Source organism: Mobula birostris, chromosome 3 (assembly GCF_030028105.1).
Source record: "Mobula birostris isolate sMobBir1 chromosome 3, sMobBir1.hap1, whole genome shotgun sequence".
Taxonomy (NCBI): domain Eukaryota; kingdom Metazoa; phylum Chordata; class Chondrichthyes; order Myliobatiformes; family Myliobatidae; genus Mobula; species Mobula birostris.
In genome coordinates this window covers 229,093,472-229,118,720 of record NC_092372.1, presented here as the reverse complement: position 1 = coordinate 229,118,720, position 25,249 = coordinate 229,093,472, and the positions used below count along the sequence as shown (strand labels likewise).

The 25,249-nt window shown below is 45.9% G+C and overlaps 1 protein-coding gene across 2 annotated transcripts in view; it reads left to right on the top strand.

The window, feature by feature from the left end:
* Positions 1-5,846: 5,846 nt before the first annotated feature.
* Positions 5,847-25,249, top strand: part of ppp1r16a (protein phosphatase 1, regulatory subunit 16A) — a 116,101-nt gene continuing 96,698 nt past the window's right edge. The window contains exon 1 of one of the 2 annotated variants that reach the window (XM_072254303.1): positions 5,847-5,909. The gene's annotated coding sequence lies outside the window, so the exon portion shown is untranslated. The remainder of the gene's footprint in view (positions 5,910-25,249) is intronic. The other variant, XM_072254305.1, reaches the window with a different exon arrangement.

The window sequence follows — 25,249 nt, the reverse complement described above, 5'->3', positions numbered from 1 at the left end:
TGATGCTCCCCAGTGTACACTGTAGATGGGATGATGCTCCCCAGTGTACACTGTAGATAGACTGATGGTGCTCCCCAGTGTACACTGTAGATGTGATGATGCCCCCAGTGTACACTGTAGATAGACTGATGGTGCTCCCCAGTGTACACTGTAGATGGGGTGATACTCCCCAGTGTACACTGTAGATGTGATCCCCCCCCCCCCGTGCACACTGTAGATAGACTGATGATGCTCCCCAGTGTACACTGTAGATGGGACGTTGATGCTCCCCAGTGTACACTGTAGACGGTATGGTGCTCCCCAGTGTACACTGTAGATGTGATGATGCTCCCCAGTGTACACTGTAGATGTGGCAATGCTCCCCAGTGTACACTGTAGATAGACTGATGATGCTCCCCGGTGTACACTGTAGACGGAATGATGCTCCTGAGTGTACACTGTAGATGGGATGATGCTCCCCAGTGTACACTGTAGATAGACTGATGATGCCCTCAGTGTACACTGTAGATGTGATGATGCTTCCCAGTGTACAGTGTAGATAGATTGATGATGCCCCCCAGTGTACACTGTAGATGTGATGATGCCCCCAGTGTACACTGTAGATGTGATGATGCCCCCAGTGTACACTGTAGATGTGATGATGCTTCCCAGTGTACAGTGTAGATAGATTGTTGATGCCCCCCCCAGTGTACACTGTAGATGTGATGATGCCCCCAGTGTACACTGTAGACGGGACCTTGATGCTCCCCAGTGTACACTGTAGATGGGACGATGCTCCCCAGTGTACACTGTAGATGGGACGATGCTCCCCAGTGTACACTGTAGATGAGATCTTGATGCTCCCCAGTGTACACTGTAGATGAGATCTTGATGCTCCCCAGTGTACATGGTAGATGGGGTGATGATGCTCCCCACTGTACACTGTAGATGGTATGAGTAATCTGTAAGAACTCTCTCTGTTATCTCTTAGAACTATCCCTGTGATCCGTAAGAACACACTCAGTAATCTGTAACTGCAACAACTCTGTGATCTGTAACACTAACTGTAACCTGTAACTCTTGCTCATTGTAAATTGTAACAACTCTCTCAGTAATCTGCACCACTCTCCCTGTGACACTTTCTTCTCTCTCTGTGATCCAGAACACTCTCTCTGTAATCTTTTACAACTCTCCGCGATGTGTAACACTCTCAGTGATCTGCAACACTCTCTCAGTGATCTGCAACACTCTCTCAGTGATGTGTAACACTCTCAGTGATCTGCAACACTCTCTCAGTGATCTGCAACACGCTCTCAGTGATCTGCAACACTCTCTCAGTGATGTGTAACACTCTGCCTGTGATCTACACTGTGTAAGGAAATGAACTTTATGGCGGCATACAAAATAAATTCTCTGGACCTTGCTACATATGTCATTTAAAAAGACAATACCAAGTTCCTTATGTTTTTATACACAGCTTCACGGTCACTTCTGAGCCATTCTCCTAATGATCTGATCAGTGATAAATGATGCACAAGACAGGCTTTTCACTGTTATCTCGGGTACACTAAGGCCCTCATTTCATCGGGATCCACCACAGATGTTGCATCCTAGCTGCCTAAGTCAATACTCAACTCAGCAGTACGATGTAGAAAGCAGGCTGATGCTCACGTTGCCAGCTCTCCCTCTCCTCAAAGCTGATGAACCCAAAGGGACAGCAGACGCCGACACGGTTTGGCACCAGCAGCTTCGCAGGAGCTGCCAGTCAACATTGAATTCAACGTAGGACTGCCTTAGGGATGCCAGCTCCGGATTTCCCCTCGGGGTTTACTCCTGAAGCCTCCTCCATGAGTGGGTATAGCCACAAGGCAGCAGAGGTTTGAGATCAGAGTTTTCCTTCTCCTAGATGAGCTGCCAACTAGGCTGACGAGCCCCAACTGCCCGAAGTGACTGGCTTTAAGGCACCAGTAACCTGCCTTAGACCCCTTATCCTGTCAGTAGAAACAGTTCCGCTGGGCTTAGTAGCTAACCCACATGTGAAGGCCTGGAACTGGACTTGGTTGTCAGAGTCTATTGGGTGCATTGACGAGGCAGTGGGAACTCATCCTCACTACCACCCCCTCCTTCCTCTGGCTATGACAATCTTAAGGAACTGTCCATGTGACAATAATAAACCCATTTCAATCGATTATAGCATAGGAGAGTTCTGTTAACACTCATACTTCTGGTAAGATGATGGGGCCAATCTAAGGTGTGATTGTCTTTTTAAAAAATCTATTTTGTATGCTCATGAGACCCTGCTGGACATTAAGAACCCAGTCAGCGGGTTGCTTGTTGCAGAGAAACTGAAGGAACTGCGCTTAGTTTGGACTGTGTTGGAGTTGCTATGCTGCTGAACAGCAAGTGATGGCCGTAGTCACGTTTCCTGTCACCCCGTTGGACGTTGTGGAACACTGCACGCCCGGTTCCGTGCAGAAATGGAGGAGCTGCAGTGGCTCAGTCGTAGCGAGGACTAGGCCTCAAGCTGCAGTGTTTGTGCCGCCCAGGGGGAGGGGAGGCAAAACCGGTGCTGGAGGTGTCTGAGCTGCAGCTGCTGGCGGTGTTTGCTCGGCAGAGGACGGGCTGTGTCGTGTCTGGCTGTGGCTGCTGAGGCGTTTATCGACTCAGGGAGTTGGACTCTGTTCTTTTTAGTGTGACTGTGTCTTGTATGTGCTGTGCAGTGGGGGAGCTGTGTGGCTTCAGTTGTCGTGAGGACTAGGCCCAGGCCACGGTCTTTCCTGCTCACTGACGTCCACAGCAGCGGTGTCAGTTCGAGCTGTCTTCCAGTGTTCGCTGGGTAGAATACAAGCTGTATTGTGTTTGCAGACTGCTGGATTCAGGGGCTTGGACTGTATTTTACTGCTAGTGAAATTATATGTGCTATGTCTGCCTTGCATTGTGGGCGACTGTTGGTAATGTGTTTTGCAACTTGTCTCCAAGAGGAACGCTGTTTTGTTTGGCTGTATTCATGGGTGTTCAAATGTTCATTTATTATCAAAGCATGTCTCCATATATAACTCTGAAAATAATATTCTCCAGATAGACACGAAACAAAGAAAGAATATAAACGTTATTCACAGAGAAACAAACCTTCTGCCCATAAAAAAAACGAAAGGCACCCCGATGATCAACCCCACAAAATACCCCCTCACCCCATGTATAGCTGAATAACAATTAAAACTTGTGTTGGCTGGTGGCACAGTGAGATCAGCGCCGGGCTCGAGAACAGAGGTTCCCCAGTTCGATCCAGTGACAGACCGCTCCCGAGTGTGCTCTCCATCTGTGCCGGGTTGATGTCGAGCTCACAACTAGATCTCGTAAAAAAAACCACTGCCACCTCCAGGTTAAATTCCCACACAGAATATTGTGGAGGATCAAATACATATACAAAACTTAAACTAAAGTCCTACCCCTTCTATCAATCAATCCCTCAAGGCCCGGCAACATCCTCCCAGTGGCCCTCACTCTTTGCAAAGGGCTGTAATTGTTCCATTTAGTCAGCATCAAAGGATCAGGAGGTGGGCTTTGGGTGGGATGGAGAGTTGGAGGGGCCAATTCCCCTTTCCCTCCCCATTGCAGGAGGAAGTGCATCAGTTTGAATCATCTGCAGGGTTTGGCACAGTTAGTACTGTACAGACATCCCACCTCTACCGGAAGATCCGGGAGTCTCCCGCATGTCGATAGTGGCTCCCTGACGCCCAGAAATTATATACAATATCCCGCAAATCGATTTTTTTGAGAGGGAGAGCGAGCTTCCTGATTGGTCTCTCTTCGCGCTAAGAGTGGTCCCCAACCACCGGGCCGTGAAGAAACAATATGATTTGGCGATATGAGTCAGCTGCACCTTTCCTCATTCCCTGTCACGCACTGTTGAGCTTGAACACACGCGAGGTCATTACCCGCGCGTCATCCATGTCAGCGCGGGAAGGAGATCAACTCCTCCAGCTTGCAGATGACGGTAGGCTGAAAAGTATGTTTGACATAACATCTCTGCCGGCATTCTGGATCAAAGTCAAGGCTAAAAATCCTGAGATAGCCATGAAAGCACTGAAAACGATGCTTCCATTTCCAACATGTCTCTGCAAAGCGGAGTTTTAGACTGGACGTAAGGAACCCCCTTCGAGTATCGCTGTCTCCCATCACCCCTCGATAGGACCGTCTTGTTGCAGGAAAACAAGCCCAGGGTTCCCACCGATTCAGCGATATTGGTGTGTTGCAATGATTTTATATGTTCATACGAGGAAAATATGCGCTGTGTGTTTAATATCCAAACGTTACTTAAAATGTTATGATGCTATTGAATTATCACCTATATTCCGGTCGTGATTAACATCCCCCCCCCCTCGGGTCGGCCGGTCCGCAAGAATATTGTCAATATTAAACCGGTCTGCGGTGCAAATAATGTTGGGGACCCCTGCAAGTAGCCCTATCAGTTTTCTCTGTGGGCAGGCTTTACAGTCGACCTCAAAAATAACGACAGTATTGCTCGCTGCACTGTTTGCAACAGTGACTTTTCTATTGCCCATGGTGGGTTAAAATGTAAAAGCCATGTTGAGGTGAGTTTAACAGGTGTCATTGCAGCGTAGCTAACGTATTGAAACTAGCTGGCTGGCTGCTCAGGAGCTACGGTATTGATGTCCTACGCCAAACTCCCTGTATGCTTGCTTAAAGTTGTAATAGAATACACATGATAACATACGTACATATTTTAATGTCACATTTGCTGCATATACCCAACTTGGCTTACAGATTAGACAAAATCACTAAACACTGTATTACATACACCCTTGGACGGGGGGGGTGCTACCTCCCTGAAATGGATGTCTGACTGTGGCTCTACCCAGCCACTGCGTTCCCACGTGACCCGCTCCTCCGCCCTCCCCCCGAACAGCGTCATCTCCCACGTGACCCAAGCCCCCCTCATCCACGTGATCCGCTCCTCCGCCCTCCCACCCGCACAGCGTCAGCTCCCACGTGACCCTCTCCCACCTGAACAGTCTGCGTTCCCACGTGACCCAAGGCACTCTCATCCACGTGACCCGCTCCCCTCCTCCCACCTGAGCAGCGTCCGCGTTCCCATGTGACCCGCCCCGGCGGGTGCCTGACGTCATCTCATCGCGTTACCCCGGCAACCCTCGCCTCTCATCTGAAGTGCCGACTGTACTCTTTTCGGAAGATCAAAGTTGCTGGTGAACGCAGCAGGCCAGGCAGCATCTCTAGGAAGAGTCCTGACGAAGGGTCTCGGCCCGAAACATCGACTGTACCTCTTCCTAGAGATGCTGCCTGGCCTGCTGCGTTCACCAGCAACTTTGATGTGTGTTGCTTGAATTTCCAGCATCTGCAGAATTCCTGTTGTTTGCTCTTTTCCGAAGATGCTGCCTGGCCTGCTGAGTTCCTCCAGCATTTTAATCCGCATATTTTCTCTTGCTTCTATTGGAACAGTTACCGTTTGCTTATCAACTGCTTTATAAAATAATATATGTTTATAATAAAGAATATGTCGATCTGAGAAACACAAAATAAAATATCCAGGAGGGATAAAGAGTTGAGCGACAGTTCTGTGAAGCTGTTGCTAGGCGACGTTGGCGGGGTCAGAGTTGAAGGATTCGACAGCTCCCCCAGCCGCCGTGCGGGTGAAGGGTGTAAGATGTAAGGAGTCGGGGTAGAAACGAATTCGTGCCGAGCAGCCGAGCTCGGGCACTGAAATAAAGTGGGAGAGCAGCGGCGGGAGGCAGGCCCGGCCGAGATGGCGGCGGTTGCTGGGCGACGGGCGGAGGCGCGGCTCGGGCAAGATGGCGGCGGTTGCTGGGCGACGGGCGGAGGCGCGGTCGTGGGGTGGAGTGCGCAGGCGCGGGCGCGGATCGCCGGCGTTGAGCCTGGATACGGAGGCGGTGAGTGTCCGGAACGGGGGTGGCGTGGAGCCGGGAGGGGCGAGGGCCGAGGGCGGGGAGCCGGGTGTCCAGGGCCGGGAGGGCGAGGGCGAGGGCGAGGGGCTGCGAGTGGAGCGGTAGGTGTGTTCGGGGTCAGGGAACGGGCGCTGGGCCCTGGGGCGCGGATGCACCGAGATCGGACCCTTGCCTCCGCTCCGCGATGTCCTGAGGCAGCCGCTGCAGCTGGAGTCAGGGTTTCTCTTTGGTCTTCACTTTGGCAATTTCGGGGACTGAGGTTTATTTTAGTTTGGGGCAGATGTCGTGCTGGGGTCGAGGTGCAGCGGCCTAAGGTGAAGGCAAAGTTCGGAGATTTTGGCGAGGTTCAAGGTGCAGAGGTTAGAGATCGGGCAGGGGTCGGTGGTGAGGACAAGGGTTGGAGTTGGGGCAGGGGTCAAGGTGCAAGCGCTGGAATTGAGCAGCGGGTCTGAAGTCCCGCAACAAGGTCAAGTGGATTCAAGAGTGAGGGTTGGGTTCGGGGGTTGTGGTTCAAGGGTCAGAGTCAAAGAGCAAGGGTTATTTAAAGGGTAGGCGTCGGGGAGCAGAGGTGAGTTTGTGGAGTTGGGTCCGGGTTTAGGACCGGCGTTGCGCTGCCGTCATCAATATGTCTTTAATTAATACTTTAACGATGCCTGTAATCTTGATGCCTGACGTATACTGAAACTGAGTCGTTAACTGTTATTAACATAGTTGGCAGCAAGCTTTAATTTTCAAAGTGTACGTTGTTTTTAATGGCTCCATCATTACTAGACATGCCTTTAGGTGCCAAGGTGTTAAAAGCTCTAGAAACCTCTCCCTAAACCTACCTTTCTCTTAACCTTTCCTCCTCATAAATCTCACTATGAGCTCAACTCTGTCGTGCGTTTCCCGAGATTCGACTTGTCAAAACTTCTGTGGAAGGTTTTGGAATGATTCATTGCACGAATGTGTCACACAACATCATTGTTGGTAAAAAGATAAGGTATTCATGCCTATGAGTCGAGATATATTCAATTTGCTGGATCTGAGGGCTGTCACAATCACCGGATTGCACTGTGCTCTCCAATCCCGTTTTTGTCCTTGGTGTTGTACCGCTCGCATTGTTGTGCTGAATATTCATTAAATATCCCTTCTACCCTCTTTACAAGAACTGTGAGGTGACTAACTTTGCTTTGGACTAGGAGACGAGCAGTACAGCTCAGGAACAGGCCTTTCAGCCCACAACGTTGTGCTGAACTGGTTAAACTAGTAATCAAATGGCCAACTAAACTAATCTCTTCTGCCTGCACAGTGTCCATATCCCTCCATTTCCCTCACATTCATGTGCCTATCGAAACTTTCGCATTGTACCTGCCTCTCCCACCACACCTGGCACCCACCACTCTCTGTGGGGAGAAAGAAACTTGCCCCTCACATCCCCTTTGAAATGACCCCCTTTCACCTGAAATGCATGCCCCCTGGTATTAGATTTTTTTTGTATATTTTATATGTTTCATTTTCAGGAGATGATGGGCAGTGGAGGAAGATTGGGTAGAGTCTGCTATAGTTCTCTAGTACAGGAAGATGGATTCAACCTCCCAACTACCTTGTTATGACATGGCACGTTATTGTCTGCCTGCACTGCACTCTCGCTGTTGCACTTCAATCTGCACTCTATTACTTATTAGAGGTACAGCATGGTCACGGGCCCTGTGACTTGTTGAGCCTGTGTTGCCCTACTGCACACATTGTGACCAGTGAACCCTAATCCCTTCCCTTTCCTGATCACCGGGAAGATGTGGATGGCCTAATTGCCCCACTCAGTCTTGGAGAGAATTCCAAATGCCTCCAAGCTCTGCAGTTCAGCATCCATTTTAGGTCTTAGTGTGTAAGGCACTGGATGTGTGTTATGGAATCTTGGTGTCGCTGCATCTTGCAGTTCAATTCTGGCCTTCCTGCCTTTGAGTTTACCAATCCCTTTCTCATTAGCGTTAAGCAGCTGTGACAGTCTTTGGTTAGTGCTACCATTTGGGCTGCCATTACCTGTTGATGGCACACTAGAGCTTTGATTGAGTGCCAGTCTAGTTGGATTTTTCTTGACCATTCTTGTCTGAAGAGTACTGGTCCTGTACTTTTCAATGCATAAAGCTCTATCTGCTGTGTTTGGCCTCCATACATCACCTTCACTTTCAGTTTGCCTTTGCGAGACTCTTTGCCGTGTAGGTCTTTAGCATCATTGATGTCTTTAATAGTATCTTAGAAAACAGCCTGTTGTAGTCAGCCTCTGAAATTATGGACAAAGCTGGCCCTGTATCCGGCTCCATTTTCAGTTTTACTCCAGACACGTCTATTGTGATCCAGATGATTTTGTGATCTGCTTCAGTTATACTATGCAGTTCTAGGCGTGACAGCTCACCTTTGTCAGACTGTGTTGTCTGTTTCACATTCGGTCACTTTATGCATTTGCTTAGTTTTGAATGTGAAACTCTTCATTTTGTGTCTTCGGTTGTGCTTTTTATCTTCCTTGCACACTCTGTCTATGTGACCTTGTCTGTGACACTTTCTGCAGACTTTTTCCTGTTACCAACAGTCATTTGCATCATGGGAGGATTTGGCACATCAATAACATTTCTGGCTTTTTGCACCATTCAGGGCATTTTGTGCATTTCACTTTCTAGCCCCCTTTCCTATAGTTCTGCATTCTGTGCTGCAGTCTCTAATGATACTGTAGTGGTCGACTGTTGTCCCTTAATGTATCAGAAATTCCATCTGCAAAGTCACAGTACTGGGAAAGTTTGTGCAGTTCTACAATGTATTCAGAAATGCTTTTGTCCTTTGGTTCCTTTTGTAAAATCTCGATCTCTCAGCTATTGCCGGCAGTTTAGGGCTCAAGTGATTTTGTAAAATTGTAACAATTTTGTTGAACATCTTGCTTGCTGGCTTTTCAGGGGTTACTAAGTAGCATATGAGACTTGCACCCATTAAGCTGAGAAGTTCAGGTGCTTTCTTTTGCTCCTCTATGTTGTTCATGTTACAATGGTGTTCTACCTTCTCGATATACGACACCCAGCCTTCATTAGCGCTATCGAATTTGTCAACTTTCCTGACTGAACCCATTGCCACATTATTTTCACTTTAAATTCATTGTGTCTTTCACTGTGTGCTATGCACTGTAATCACACCTTTGTTAGTGTCCGTGACAGCTTTCTCGTGCTGTTTAACTCTCACTGTTTTGTCTCATTATTGTGCCCTAATTGTCGTGATATTTTCTGACTTTCAGATTCATACTCGTCGCCAATTTGTTGAGTCTGTGCAGAACTACATATCAATTAAATAAAAACACATGCAGGAGATGGCTTTAACTGGTGTATTCACATTGCAGCGAGAGAGAGAGAGAGAATGGTGTGCATGCGCAGACAACGGATATATGTAGTGTTAAGGCACTATGAGGGTCATTGCTCTAAAAAATAGATCCGTATATTAGAAAGGTCCTTGACAGGTAGGACTAAAGGGAATCCCAAGGCATTCTATACATACATCAAGAAGATAACTAGGGGTTGGGTAGAACCACTCAAGGACAAAGGGAGGCAGACGATGTGGGTGAGTTCCTAACTGAATACGTTGTGTTGGTGTTTACAAGTTAAAGGGTGTAGAGCAGGATTTCCCTACCTATGATCCACAGGCCCCTCAGTTAATGGTAGGGGCCCATGGCATAACAAAGTTTGGTAACCCCGGTGTAGAAGATAGTGATGTCATCACTGATAATAAAATACAATAACTAAAATAACTGAGTCCAGAATGCACACACTGTTCCGAGTGCATGGCCCGTCATCCACGCTGTTCAGAAAGCTGCTGTTTTTATACTGAATTGGCTTATCGGTTACAGATGCTGATTAGTGTAAATTGTTAGTTTGAATTCCTTACTTGCAACACCAATCGACATTCACAATAGAGATGTTAGAAGTAATTGGAACCGATGACACTTTGAGGTTAGTAAAGCAAGTGTCCCTTAGTTGTTAGATGTATTTCACATTCTTCCATTATTCCTAATGCGTCTGTCTCCGGCACCCTCTACTGTGTATCTTCTTCTAGTTGATTATGCACTGCCACAGTCACCTTCACCTATCTGTCTGCGGTAGGCAAGGTTAGCTCTGGCAGTCTCACTTCAAAAGGTCTCCTTCGTCTGGATTTGACTACACACTGTCACGGTCATCATCACCTGGATCTTGTCTTTAACCTTGCCTCACTGCACCTTCCACTGTCAGGCTGATAGCGGAGAGCGCAATACGCTATGGTGCTGGGTGTTTTGAGATTAGGAGCAAAGATGGTATTAGGACTCTTGAACAACTTCAGATTCAGATTTGTCACACATACGTCAAAGCTACAGCGAAACACGTTGTTTGCATTAACAACCAACACACCTGAGGATGTGCTGGGGGCAGCCCACAAGTGTCAGCACACATGCCGATGCTGACTTAACATTAACCATTGACGTTGAGGTGGGTGAGGCCTTTGGGCTTGATGGGATGCACAATAGAGAGGTGAAGAAGAAATTTCTGGGCCTTGACCAAGCTCTTTGTATTTGTACTAGCCACAGGTGTGATGCTGGAGGACTGGCAAGTTCCTTTGTTCAGGAATGGAAGTAAGGGTAACACTGGGAATTACTACCGGTGAGTCTCACGTGGTAGTCATTGGTAGGGAAACGAATGCAGGACATTCTCAGGGATAGGATTTATCAGCATTTGGGGAAGGATGGTCTAATTAGGGTCAGCATGCCCTGTATGTGGTAGGTCAAAGATGCTAAGTGGAGAGTATACTGACTGGGTTGCATCATGGCCTTGTATGGAAACACCAAACGGAAAAGCCCAAAAGTAATAGATATGGCTCAGTCCATCGTAGATAAAGCCCTCCCCAGCATTGAGCTTCAATGCATGAGGCATTGTCACAGGAAAGCAGGATCCAGCATCAAGGACACCCACCACCCAGGACCTGCTCTCTTCTCACTGCTGCCATTAGAAGGAAGGTACAGGAGCCTCAGGACTCGCACCACCGGGTTCAGGAACAGTTATTACCCCCTCAACCATCAGGCTCTTGAACCAGAGGGGATAACTTCACTCACCCCAACACTGAACTGTTCCCACAACCTATGCACTCACTTTTAAGGAGGCTACAATCTGTGTTTCCAATATTAGTTGCTTATTTATTATATTTTTTCCTTTAGTATTGGCACAGTTTGTTGTCTTTAGATCAGTGATCACTTGTCCGTCCTGTTGTGTGTGATTTTTCATTGATTCTGTTCTGTTTCTTTGTATTCACTGTGAATGCCTGCAAGAAAATGAATCTCAGTAGTATATGGTGATAATAAATTAACTTTGAGTAATTTGAACATGCTTTTCAAGGAGGTAGAGCAATGGATTTGTATACGTGGATTTTATTAAGGAATTTAACAAGGTCCTACATGGTAGGCTTATCCAAAAAATTAGGATGCATGGGATCCACGGTGACTTGAGTGATTGCATCCTCAATTGGTTTGCCCATTAAAGTCAGAGTTATTTCTCAAGGGGACTTGTTCTGACTGGAGGTCTATGACTAGTGGGGTTCCAAATGGGGTCTGTTCTGTACCCTCTGTTTTTGTCTGTCCACAGCCTCTTTCTTCTTGCTGCTACAGTGCAATCAAACTCAGGATGGAGGAGCAAAACCTCAAATTTCCAACCTCCAACCTGACAGAATGAACATCAATTTGTCTAATTTCTGGTAATTTCTCCCTCTCTCTCTTTCCTTTCCCCATTCTGGTTTCCCTCTAACGCTTTCTCCCATGGTCCACTCTCCTATCCAATCAGATTCTCTCTTCTTCAGCCTTTACCTCTTCCACCTATTACCTCCCAGTTTCTTACATTGTCCCTTTCCTACCAGCTCCCCATCCACCCACACCTGGTCTCATCTATCACCTGTCAGCTTGTACTCCTTCCCTTCTCCACCTTCTTATTCTGGCTACTGCCCCTTTCCTTTCCAATTCTGATGAAGCGTCTTAGCCCAAAATGTTGACTGTTTATTCTCCTCCGTAGATGCTACCTGACATGATGTGTTAGTTAGTAAGGTTCAAGTTCATGAAAATGTAGACTGCGAGCTCAACAGTCCATCTTATTGTACTAGGGGACTGTTCAACAACCTTATAAGAGTGGGATAGAAGCTGCCCTTGAGCCTGGTGGGACATGCTTTCGGGGTTTTGTACCTTCTGCCTGATGGGAGAAGAGAGAATGTCTAGGGTGTGCTGGGTCTTTGATTACACTGGCTGCTTTACTGAGGCAGTGAGAAGTATAGACAGAGCCCATGGGGGGGTGGGGTGGGGGGGAGGCTGGTTTCCCTGATGTGTTGAACTGTGTCCACAACTCTCTATTTTTTTTGTGGTCTCGGGTAGAGCAATTGCCATACCAATCGTGATGTATCTGGGTAAGATGCTTTCTATGGAGCGTCTGTATGTATGAAAGAAAATTGATGAGGGTAAGAGGTGACTTGCCAAATTCTGTAGCCTCCTGATGAAGGAGAGGAGCTGATGAGCTTTTCTGGCCTTACCATCTGCATGCTTGGACCATGCCAGGCTGTTGATGATGTTTACTCCGAGGAACATGAAACTCTGAACTCTCTTGACCGCAGTACCATTGATGAAGACAGGAGCATTGTGCACCACATCCTCTCCCCCTACCCCTTCCTGTAATCTATGATCAGCTCTTTTACTGTGCTGTCACTGAGGGAGAGATGGGTGAAAGAACTGCTGACGAAACTCAGAAAATCTGCAGATGCTGAAAATCTGAAACAAAGCCAGAAGGTGCCAGAAACACTCAACTGGTCAGGCAGCCTCTGTGTGAAGTTCTGACATAGGGTCTCTGATCTGAAACTTGACTGTATCTCTCTTTCCACAGAGGCTGCCTGACTTGGTGAGTGTTCAAAGAATCATAGTCATAGACATACTTTATTGATCCTGGGGGAAATTGGTTTTCGTTACAGTTGCACCATAAATAATTAAATAGTAATAAAACCATAAATAGTTAAATAGTAATATGTAATATGCCAGGAAATAAGTCCAGGACCAGCCTATTGGCTCAGGGTGTCTGACCCTCCAAGGGAGGAGTTTTAAAGTTTGATGGCCACAGGCAGGAATGACTTCCTGTGACGCTCAGTGCTGCATCTGGGTGGAATGAGTCTCTGCATAGAGCACTGCAGCACAGAAACAGGCCCTTCACCCGTCTAGTCCATGCTGAACTATTATTCTGCTTAATCCCATCAACCTACACCTGGACCATAGCCCTCCATACCTCTACCATCCATGTACTTATCCAAACTTCTCTTAAATGTTGAAATCGAATCTGCGTCCATCACTTTCGCTGGAAACTTGTTCCACACTCTCCCCACCATCTAAATGAAGAAGTTCTCCCTCATGTACCCCTTTAACATTTCACCTTTCACCCTTAACCCATGACCTCTGGTTCCAGTCTCACTCAATGTCAGTGGAAAAAGGCTGATTGCACTTACCCTATCTATACCTGTCATAATGTTGTATCTGAGGCGTCTGTCAGTCCGAGCTGACCATGGATATTGCGTCCGAACTGCCTAGATACACAAGCCTGGGCAGCCTGATCTGGCGAGCAAGCTCCCCCTCTCCACGCATCTGATAAAGGAACGGCAGAGACCGATACAGTCTGGTACCAGCCACGTCTCAGGACTTGCCAGTCAACATTGAACTCAACGTAGGACTGCCTTAGGGACTCCAGCTCTAGACTTTTCCCTCGGGTTTTACTCCCGAAGCCTTCCCCATGAGTGGGTATACCCGCAAGGCAGTGGAGGTTTGAGATGAGAGTTCTCTTTCTCCTAGATAAGCTGCCTACCACAGCTGACGAGCCGCATCTGCCAAAAGCGACTAGTTTTAAAGCAGCAGTAATCCACCTTTGTCCCTTCTCCTGGCAGTAGAAACGGTTCTGCTGGGCTTAGTAGCTAAGCCACACATGAAGTCCAGGAGCTGGACTTGGTTGTCAGAGGCTATTTAAAGCACAGCCATTGGGAGCATTTAATAGGTATTAGGAGTTTGTCCTCATTACCACCCCCGGCTGTAACTTCTGTTTTGTATACCTCCATCAAATCTCGCCTCATTCTCCTACGCTCCAGGGAAAAAAGTCCAAACCTATTCAATCTTTCCCTATAAATCAGGTTCTTAAGACCTGGCAGTATCCCATTAAATTTTCTCTGCAATCTTTCAATCTTACATCTTTCCTGAAGGTAGGTGACCAAAACTGCACACAGTACTCCAAATTAACCTTCACCAATATCTTATACAACATTCCTCTGTTCTATTGCACTCTTCAGTGCCCTTCTGTTCCCTGTGTAAGTCCTACTGAAGTACATACTTGTTGGCTTTAAATTCCATTTGCCATTTTTTAAGTGTTTCGAGCACTTGCTGTTTGTATTTCAGATTGCTGGCATTTTTAAAATTTTTGCCATTCAGAGTGGCAAGTTTTCCCAGAGGCCTTGTGGCTTATGTCCTGTGATGATTTAACTGAAGGTTAGTGCAGAGCCTGTGAACCTGTAGGAGCTGACTTTAATTTGAGTCATAAATTGCTGTAGGCTGAATGATAACAAACAGAGCCACACCTTCCTGTTCTGGCATTGTTCAGAACTGCAGACGCCCAAGGAATCGGGACATGCAATCTGTTCAGAGAGCGGTGATACACTCTCCTTCCTGAAGGCAAGCTGCAGTTAAACAGAGCTCATCCACCAGCCCCATCACCTTCCAGGTAGGTGGCTCATTAGATCGTGGTTTGTCAGGGGGATGAAGGAGGTGTTTTCACTGCCACAGCAAGGTTTCACAGTGTTGCTGAGCTTTCTTAGTGTGTGTTTCGGAGATGTTTGTGTTTAGTGCCAGTCTGAAAGTGAATCTAGACAAAGAAACAAGGAAACTTGCCTAAGCCCCATCACCCCTCCTGGAGCCTAGGCCACTAGTAGTAGCTCACCAGAGTCACCTACCCTGGGCCAGTCTTTCACCTTGTCTCCAGCTTTGAAGATCCGTCCTCTCTCATGGTTGAGGTCTTTGGAGCTTCTGCAGGCATTTCTGCAGCTCTGGGTTTTTAACGCGGTGGGTTAGTGCAGATAATGGTCTGCCTTCATATAATGCTTTCGATGCTTGCATCCTCCAAATCTTCATTTTCATTGTAACATTCAAGATAATTGTTGATACCTTCAAATTCTTCATACTTCCTAATTTGTTGAAGTAGTGAAATAAGTTTTCGCTCCCGGCAGGTTCTGACATTTCCAAGCCTAAATGCTTGAAACCGCAGTGAGCAAAACAGTTCTGAATTGCCTTACTGCTTATTTCTCCCACTGTCAGTGACAAAAATCACTGCTTTTTGAACACAAGCACACACAACTGACGGTATTTAAAAATTGTTTGCATCAAGCACGGTGTACTGGCTAACGGCCATACAAGTGCACACAACTGACATTAGTTGGAACCTGTTCGGCAACAGTCTCCTGTCCCAATTAAGCAGCATAGTGTCCCAAATAAACGAAGGGAATCCAGTCTATTTTCTCAATTAGATTTTGTTCTTTAAGAGTTGTCCTAAATAAGCGGCTGCCCCAATTAACCGATGGCCCAATGAACCATAATCCACTGTATGTGCTAAAAGAGAGAGGTGGTATTGATGGGTTCCTTATCTGTTCAGAAATCAGATGGGTATCTGAAGGTATCCAGTTGGCCAACTCTTCCCAGGATAGGAAGAAAAATGGAATTGTTTGGAACCAGCTGTGGAAAAATATGGTGCCTCATCTTTAGTCTCTGGAGACTGGAGTGTTTCTCACACAGTGAGCAAATCTGTGATGTAGCCACTGTTTATGTGTAGACACATGAGCCATGTTTGCATTACATTCATTACTGGGTTCTCGGGGGTGAACCAGTGCACTGTTTTGCAGTTGTGTCCCTGGATGGAGAACCCTGATGCTGTCAATTGGTGTGATAATCCACGCACATAACTAGTGTTAGCTGTCAGAGGGTCAGTCGTATCCACACACACGCACGGTAGCTGTGCTGCATTAGTCTGCTTTATATAAATTGTTAATATTCAGTATTTGTTTTCAGTCATTAACATCAGGGATGTTGTAATTGGAAATATCTGATGCAGTCTTGATAATATTCACAATCTGGAAATTAAACCCAGTGTGTGTTCACTCCCAGTGGTGTGACTGGATTACGGCTTCATCTCCCCTTCAGTAGGCAGTGGTTGTGTTCCTCCAAACTGCTTTTCAGGGACCAACTCCATCCCAGAGGGCCTTGAGTCTCAGCTGTGGACCACTGTATAAGGTACACCTGTTTATTAATGCAAATCTCTAATCAGCCAATCTTGTGGCAGCAACTCAATGCATAAAAGCATGCAGACATGGTCAAGAGATTCTATTGTTGTTCAGAACAAACATCAGAATGAGGAAGAAATGTGATCTAAGTGACATTGACTGTGGTATGAATATTGGTGCCAGACGTGGTTCAAAGTTTGAAAGTAACATTTATTATAGAAGTGTAAACGTAAGTTTGCCAGATCAAATAACGACAGCACAAAAAGATCGTTACCTATCTTTTCACCAGTTTATTTCTTTGAGCTCAGCCAGCGTGTGAACTTGGTCCCGACATCAGGGAGAGAATCTTTCTCATCTCCCCGGCGGTTCTACAAGTTCACTGCCTGATGTCAGAATTGTTAGAAGTTATAAGGCCACCGATACAAAAGAACAATCAGTTTGATAACCATTCCAGCCAAGTCAGTGGACTATTGATACGAAAGAACAATCAGTTTGATAGACACTCCAGCCAAGTCAGTGGACTATTGATATGAAAGAACAATCAGTTTGATAGACACTCCAGCCACTTTAATTAAAGAAAGGAATGTCCTACCTGGTTTGTTGGAGCCAAAACTTAATTACAAAGATAAGAACATGCACCAATTTGTGCTTTAATTAAGAATGTCCTGTCCTGTCTAATTTCCATCAGGTACCACCTTTTGTCGAAACCGAAAGGTGTGAAAAATCAGGAGACATCTTATGTGGATCTGTATGAGCTTTAATCCTTATCTTGCTCCAAAGAAGCAGCTGTGAGGTATTATTCAAACACACAGCAGACACAGACATAGTCGGTACTTAACCCATTATTTACAGGAATCTGAGAATCCCCCAATTCCCTTAAACTTTATCAGAAGTATGTGTGCAACTCTGAGATTCATCTCCCTGCAAGCTGCCACAGAACCCACTTAAAGAAAACATCCAACATGCAAAAAAAAAGAACAAATTGCACAAACAGCAAAAAGTGAGTGAATAACACATGGAAAATTAAACATCAAACCGTAGAGTCCCCGAAATGGTTCAGGAGCCACAGACACTGAGTTCGGTTTAGTGCTGTGTCGATGACTGAAGGCCTCAGCCACAGAGCCAGTTCTGCGCCAAAGCACCTTGATCAAATTGCGCAAATAGTAAAAAAAGAATAATCAGAAACACATGAAGTATGTACCGCAGAATCCTCCCAAAATGAGTCCACAACTGCGGAGCACTGAGGGCAGTAAACATCAAACTGCAGAGTACTCCCCAAAAGAAAAGGTGTCCCACAGCCAGATACTGTGCCAAAGTGATCAAACCAGCACCTTCCTCTAGCAGCTGCAAGAGGGAAACTGGTCAAATGCAGGCAGGCAGTGTTGAACACTCTTGTTCTCGTCAATTTCAATCTTGCTCGACGCTTTAATCGGTGAGGAGCGGGTGACTTATCCAGCCCAGGAAAGAGGAGTTGAGGTACAATCCTGCAATGTATTAAAACTGAGGAAGTGGAAGAATAAAGTTCACGCAGATTACATGAGCAGGACAAAATGGAGCGGAATCTGTCCCCACTCCTAACCACCCTCTGAAATAGTCCAGAGTTCATGCAGTCGCGAGTGACTGGGGATGGGCAATATATCCCACATCTGTGAATTAGTGTTAAAATTCATTTGGGTCCAGGAGTGTGAGACCACAAGATGTAGGAGCAGAATTAGGCCATTTAGCCCATCGATTCTGCTCCACCATTTCATAATGGCTGATCCAATTTTTCTCTTCGCCTCAATCTCCTGTCTTCTCCCCATATCCCTTCATGCCCTGACCAATCAAGAATCTATCAACCTCTGCCTAAAATATACCCACCTCCAGAAGTGTGTGTTCTCTATTCACTGCCTCATTTTGATACCTAGAGCTTTGATGGCCCGCTGGCAGCTCATGTAATACTATGTTATTAGATTCTTTTCTCATAAGGAGCGTGGCGACCATGGAAGAAAGGGAAGGGGGAAAAGCGAGAGAAGGAAATGGGAACGGGGGAACAGCAAAGGGGCGGGGAGGTGGTGGGCAACCACCAGAAGTTCGAGAAACTGATGCCCATATCATCAGGGCCGTAGCCACCCAGACGGAATACAAGGCCAGGAGGTTCGTGGCATGCCCGTACCTCCCTTGGGCTCCACCTAAGTAGCCCCAGGCATTAGAGCTGGTTGTTACTTCCCCTTTCTACCATGTACTGCACAGCTCAGCTTTGTACATACAGGCTAGATGAGGGAGAGCATCATCATACGTTGGTATAAACTGTTCTTTATTAACCGCCAATTTCAAAATCAAAACCTGGAAATCTCTTGGATACAAAGGAGGATGAGAGGTGACTTGATAGAAATGTACAAGATGATAAGGGGCATAGATAGAGTGAACAGACAGACATTTTCCCAGGATGACAATGGCTAATATGAGGGTTCTTAATTTTAAGATGATAGGAGGAAAGTAAAGATGATTGAGACATTTAAGAAACTGAATGATAGAAAAAATGGAGTGCTATGTGGGAGTGAAGGGTTATCCTAGAGTAGGTTAAAAGGTTGGCACATGGTAGTCCGAAGGGCCTGTACTGTGCTGTTGTGCTCTCTGATGGTGATTCTTGTCTAAAATAGTTTTGGATCTTTCTCCTTGCCTAGAGCTTTCTCCCTAAACCAAGTGGGTAATGTGGCAGGAGCTGTTTGTATTGCATTTTAATAGGTTCAGTATTCATGTTTGTGTATGACACTGATAATCATCACTGATTAAATACCACAAAGTGATACCAGTGATATTAAACCTTGATTCTGATGGTGAAAGCACACAGATCATGGTGTGGCAAGTGTGGTGAATCTGGTGCACAGTGGAGAACTCTCTGCCCTTCACATGTAAGAACGAGCAGAACTGCACACCCCATTTCACAGTCAGTTGAGTTTATTGTCATCTGCACAAGTCCAAGTTGCTATGGGCCAATATGCAAAACACAGTACCAACAGCAACACACAGCACAAGGCACATATAGCACATACAAGATACACTAGGAGCTTGGGTACATTCTCAATAACTTGCCTTTGGGCAAGCTTTTAATGTCCCCAGCTTTCTACACTTAACTCTGAAGCAAGTAGGGTGAAAGTGCATGGGCCGGGTTTAAATACACTCCCTGCTCTCTGTGTTAGTCTCCACAATGACAAAAAGATGTCCCCTTGTATGATAAGTAGCCATGTGATGGGAAAGAGACCTGTATTGTCCCTGCTGCTGTTTGTGTTCTACTGAACAGGATGGGTATGCTATTTTGGCACTGGAATGTGGCTGGAAAGCTCCAAGACCAAACTGAAACATCGACTGTTTATTCCTCTCCATAGATGCTGCCTGGCTTGCTGAGTTCTTTCAGCATTTTGTGTGTGTTGTTCTGGATTTGCAGCATCTGCAGAATCTCGTGTTTACTACTCCATGTTCCATGTCGTTAATGGTACACGCATTCCCAAGCTGCCTTGGGTATCAGGCAACCCAATCTGCTGGAGGAACTCACCAGTCGAGCAGCCTCTGCGGGGGAGAGAGAGGGACTTTGATGTTTCAGTTGGAAACCTTGAATCACCCAAAAGTCGGCAATTCCTTCCCCCTTCACAGATGCTTCTTGACCTGCTGAGTCTCCCTAGCAAATTGTGTGTTGCTCTAGATTCCACTGTCTGCAGTTTCATGTGAATCCACCAATTTCAACTCTGATTCACCGGATAGTTATGCTATGAATTACTGATGTGGTAACGTCACCACCACACCTGAGTTATAGAGAAAGGTTGAAAGGATTAGGACTTTATTCCTTGGAGTGGAGGAGGATGAAGGGAGATTTGACAGAGGTGGAATGAGCAAGTAATAGATGTGGGGTCAATTTCACCATTGAAGAGAAATTTGGATGGGTACATGGATGGGAGGAATGTGGTGTTGGTGCAGGTCGATGGGATTAAGCAGATTAACAGTTCAGTTCAGACTTGGTGGACAGAAGGGTCTGTTTCTGTGCTGTAGTGTTCTATGAGTCTATGACCAATGTGCCATCACTATTCCCTAATGTAGTCTTTCTTTGTATAGATAAAGCATTAACTTATGGAACAACATGAATAAGATATTAATGACAATAGATAATAATAGGTCAATCAATATCACTCTATATTACTCAGAACGTAGTCCTGTCATTCACGCATCCGGAATGGTGAGTTTCTCTCATACTGTTTAACTTGGCAATTCCTAAGGAGTTGTCAGTTTTCAGTAGGAGCGTCACCTGGCTGCAATGAGAATAGGGAAGCATAGAGATTTTGTTTGTGAAGAGCTAGACAGGGAGACAGTTTAACTCCGTACCTGAAGCTTTAGCTGCTGTGGTTCATTGTTACCTGGGCAGCAAGAACTGGTTCTCAACTCCCTCTGGAAATGAGCATGTAAATGAAAAGGGAGTGGTGTGGCACGAACAGGAGCTGGGTCTGAATCTCCATCTGTATAATGTGATTCTGTGACATCGAAATTACTTTCTGTATTTCCGTACTGCTGTGCTGAATTGCTTTGTTCCTGTGTGGTTCTGAGATGGTCAGACTGTGTGTAGACAACATCTGGAGGTCCAGTCTGCTCCTGCGTGTAGGTGTGGACCATGAATGGTGTTGGCATGGTGCCATGTACCAAAGTGTGGAATACTGTTCTGTGTTCTAATTAGCCATTCACAACCCCTGGAGCACCCTCAGTCCTCATGGGTAAGGTTAGTTCATTCTGTGTTCTGACTGGAGGCTGGCTGGAGTGATTAATGCCCAGCCACACTGATCTGGTTGGCACATGGAGGTGGTGCCAGGGCAGGCTGAATCCTGACCCAGGAGCCTGTTTGAGGATTGCTGCCTGGGATGAATTAGGGCAGCAGGAGCCCAGCCCAGCCCTAGGCTGACTGTACATGAACGAGCAATTATATATGTCAATACTGGGGAGCTATTGTACCAATGGCAGGAAGTCATGAAATTAATAACTAGTTTATTATTGTCACTTGTACAGTGGAACGCTCTCATCTCATTACATTGGTAAACATGTCAACTGATTTAGTATTTTTACACTTTGTGGATATTGAGGTGTGCAAGGCTCCCTCTCTCTCCCCATTGTTGACATTTACCCGGAGCTTTGCAGACAAAGGGCCCGAACATTGTGGAGGATTCCTGACACCCATCCCACAATCTCTCTGACCCGCTACTGTCAGGGAAGGAAGTTCAGGAGCATCAGGACTAGGGCTGGCAGACAGGGTGACAGCTTCTTCCCTCAGGCTGGGAGACTAATGGATACTCTGCCAACACCAAGATCTTGTCACTAGGACAGAGAGCTGTTTATGTGTACCTGTGCTGCACGTTACACATACGTGTTAGATTTATTTATTCATTTATTGAGATACAGCACGGAACAGGGCCTTCCAACCCTTTGAGCCGGGCCACCTGGCACCCCACCTATTTAACCCTTGCCTAATCACAGGACAACTTACAATCACCAACTAACCTACTAACCCTGCACGTCTGTGCACTGTGGGAGGAAACCAGAGCACCCGGAGTCACGGAGAGAACGTACAAGCTCCTTAGCCACTGGCGGGAATTGAACCTGGATTGCTGGTACTGTAAAGTGTTGAGCTAGCCATTATGCTCAATGAGTTGGGCTGCCCCCTGACCCCCCAACTTATTTTGGTTTATGTGTTGTGTGTGATATACTGTATGTTTCGTGGGTTCACCATGGTTCAGAGGCACAGTGTTTCATGTGGTTGTGCATATGTACAGTCAGATGAGAATAAACTTGAACTTTGTACCAAGGATACTGTTCACACAGATCAGTTCATTACAACAGTGCGTCAGGGTCATGCAGGGTAAAACAGTAACAGAACGCAGAATAAAGTCTTTGAGAAAGCAGTGCAGGTAAGGTGCAGTTTGTGTGGTTAAATTTTATAATGGTGGGATAGAAGCTATAATTACTCATAGAACTGCAGAGTTAAGAGTAGAACAATTACAACAGAAGTAATGGGTAGCTGATAACAGAAAAAAAAGCAGCCAGAGACTTTTCCCAGAGTGGAAATGGCTAATACGAAGGGACATAATTTTAAGGTGATTGGAGAAAAGTATAGAGGAGATAGTGGTATACTGTAGGTGATTTCACAAGCATAGGAAAATTGAAGGACAATAAAAATAACAATTCCACACCCCAATCGAACACTACCCTATTCACTTGTTGCCACTTTTGGGGAGTTATGGACTTGCACGCCAAGGTGTCTCTGTGTATCAGTGTATGGTCTCTCCTTCACTCTATAATATCCTATCAGAATTTGTCATCCTAATGTGCACTCAATTGCACTTAGCAGGATTAACTTCCACTGCTCCACCCAATTTTCTGGATCTCCATCCCTCTATCCCTCTCTATCCTTAGATAACATTCTATTATGACTCCATCAATTACTAACCAGAACACATTCATAATTACTTTACATATAGTCAACGAGGTTGGAGGCGACATCGGATACACGACAACTCTGGCAGGGTTTGCAAGACATTACTTCCTACAAGGTGAAACCCAATAGCATGAATGGCAGTGATGCTTCACTACCAGATGAACTCAGCGCCTTCTATGTCTGCTTTGGAAGGGAGAATATAACTGCAGCTGTGAAGATCCTTGCTGCACCTGATGACCCTGTGATCTCTGTCTCAGAGGCCGATGTTAGGCTGTGTTTAAAGAGGGTGAACCCTTGCAAGGCAGAAAGTCCCAATGGTGTACCTGGTAAGGCTCTGAAAACTTGTGTCAACCAATTGGCGGGAATATTCAAGGACATTTTCAACCTCTCATTGCTACAGATGGAAGTTCCCACTTGCTTCAAAAAGGCAACGATTATGCCAGTGTCTAAGAAGAATAATGTGAGCTGCCTTAATGACTATCACCCAGTAGAACTCATATCTACAGTGATGAAATGCTTTGAGAGGATGAAATGACTAGACTGAACTCCTGCCTCAGCAAGGACCTGGACCCATTGCAATTTGCCTATTGCCATAATATGTAAATGGTAGATGAAACCTCAATGACTCTTCACATGGTCTTGGACCACCTGAACAACACAAACACCTATGTCAGGATGCTGTTCATTGACTATAGCTCAGCATTTGATACCATCATTCCCACAATCCTCATTGATAAGTTAAAGAATCTGGCCCTCTGTACCTCCCTCTGCAATTGGATCCACGACTTCCTATTTGGAAGACCATAATCTGTGTGGATTGATGATAATATTTCCTTCTCGATGACAATCAATGCTGGTGCACCTCAGGGGTGTGTGCTTAGCCCACTGCTTTACTCTCCCTATACCCATGACTGTGTGGCTAGGCATAGCTCAAGTCATCTGAGAGTATCTCAGATGGAGATGAGAAGGTGTACAGGAGTGAGACATACCAGCTCGTGGAGTGGTGTCGCAGCAACAACCTTGCACTCAATGTCGGTCAAACCAAAGAGCTGATTGTGGATTTCAGGAAGGATAAGATGAAGGAACACATAACAGTCCTCATAGAGGGATTAGAAGTGGAGAGAGTGAGCAGTTTCAAGTTCCTGGGTGTCAAGATCTCTGAGGACCTCACCTGGTCGCAACAGATAGATGCAGCTATAAAGAAGGCAAGGCAGCAACTATACTTCATTAGGAGTTTGAAGAGATTTGGTATGTCAACAAAAACACTCAAAACTTCTATAGATGTACCGTGGAGATCATTCTGATAGGCTGCATCACCGTCTGGTATGGAGGGGCTACTGCACAGTACCGAAAGAGGCTGCAGAAGGTTGTAAATCTAGTCAGCTCTATCTTGGGTACTAGCCTACAAAGTACCCAGGACATCTTCAGGGAGCGATGTCTCAGAAAGGCAGCATCCATTGTTAAGCACCCAGGGCATGCCCTTTTCTCATTGTTACCATCAGGTAGGAGGTAACAGAAGCCTGAGGACACACACTCAGCGATTCAGGAACAGCTTCTTCCCCTCTGCCAACTGAATCCTAAGTGGACATTGAACTCGTGAACACTACCTCACTTTTTTAGTATACATTATTTCTGTTTTTGCACAATTTTTAATCTGTTCAATATACATGTACAGTAATTTACTTAGGATTTATTTTTATTTTTTTCTTCTGTGTTATGTATTACATTGAACTACTGCTGCTGCTAAGTTAACAAATTTCACTACACATGCCAGTGATAATAAACCTGATTCTGATTCTGTCCTTCTCTATCCTTGGATAACATTCTTTGATGACTCTGTCAATTACTAACCACATCACCTTCATACTCGCTTTACATGCAGTACACCATTTGTTGCACATTTCCAGTCAGACACGGTAGCGTGGTGGTTAGCTTAACACTCGACAGTACCAGTGACCTGGGTTCAAATGCTGCCTCTATCTGTAAGGAGTTTGTACGTTTTCCCACTGCCCACACGGGTTTCCTCCGGGTTCTTCCGTTTTCTTCCCACATTCCAATGACTTGCATGTTAGGATTAGTAAGTTGTGGGCATGCTATGTTGACGCCAGAAGCAGGGCGACCCTTGTGGCTGTCACCAGCACATCCTCAGACTGTGTTGGTCATTGACAGAAATGACACATTTCACTGTACACGTAATAGGTATTTAATACAAATAAAGCTAGTCTTTAGACATGCACCAATCCTTTGCGTCTGCCCCTTATCACTAAGCCAATTTTGGAGTCAGTGGTGAAAAGATTTCTTAATGAGGTGGCGAAGTTGGTCACTAGCAAGTTCAAGTTCAGTTTATTGTCATTCAACTGTACACCTGTTTCCCACCCGATGACTCAATGCTCATCCAGCAGACGTAACTCACGTAAAACACAAAGTGACATTGCTACAAATAAATGAACACATAATTAAGGTGCAGTTATGACAAAAATTAAGAAGTAAACACTATAATGCTACTGCTGCTTGGCATGTGATGAGACCTGGGTGGTGGCAGGGAGTTCAGTAGTCTCAT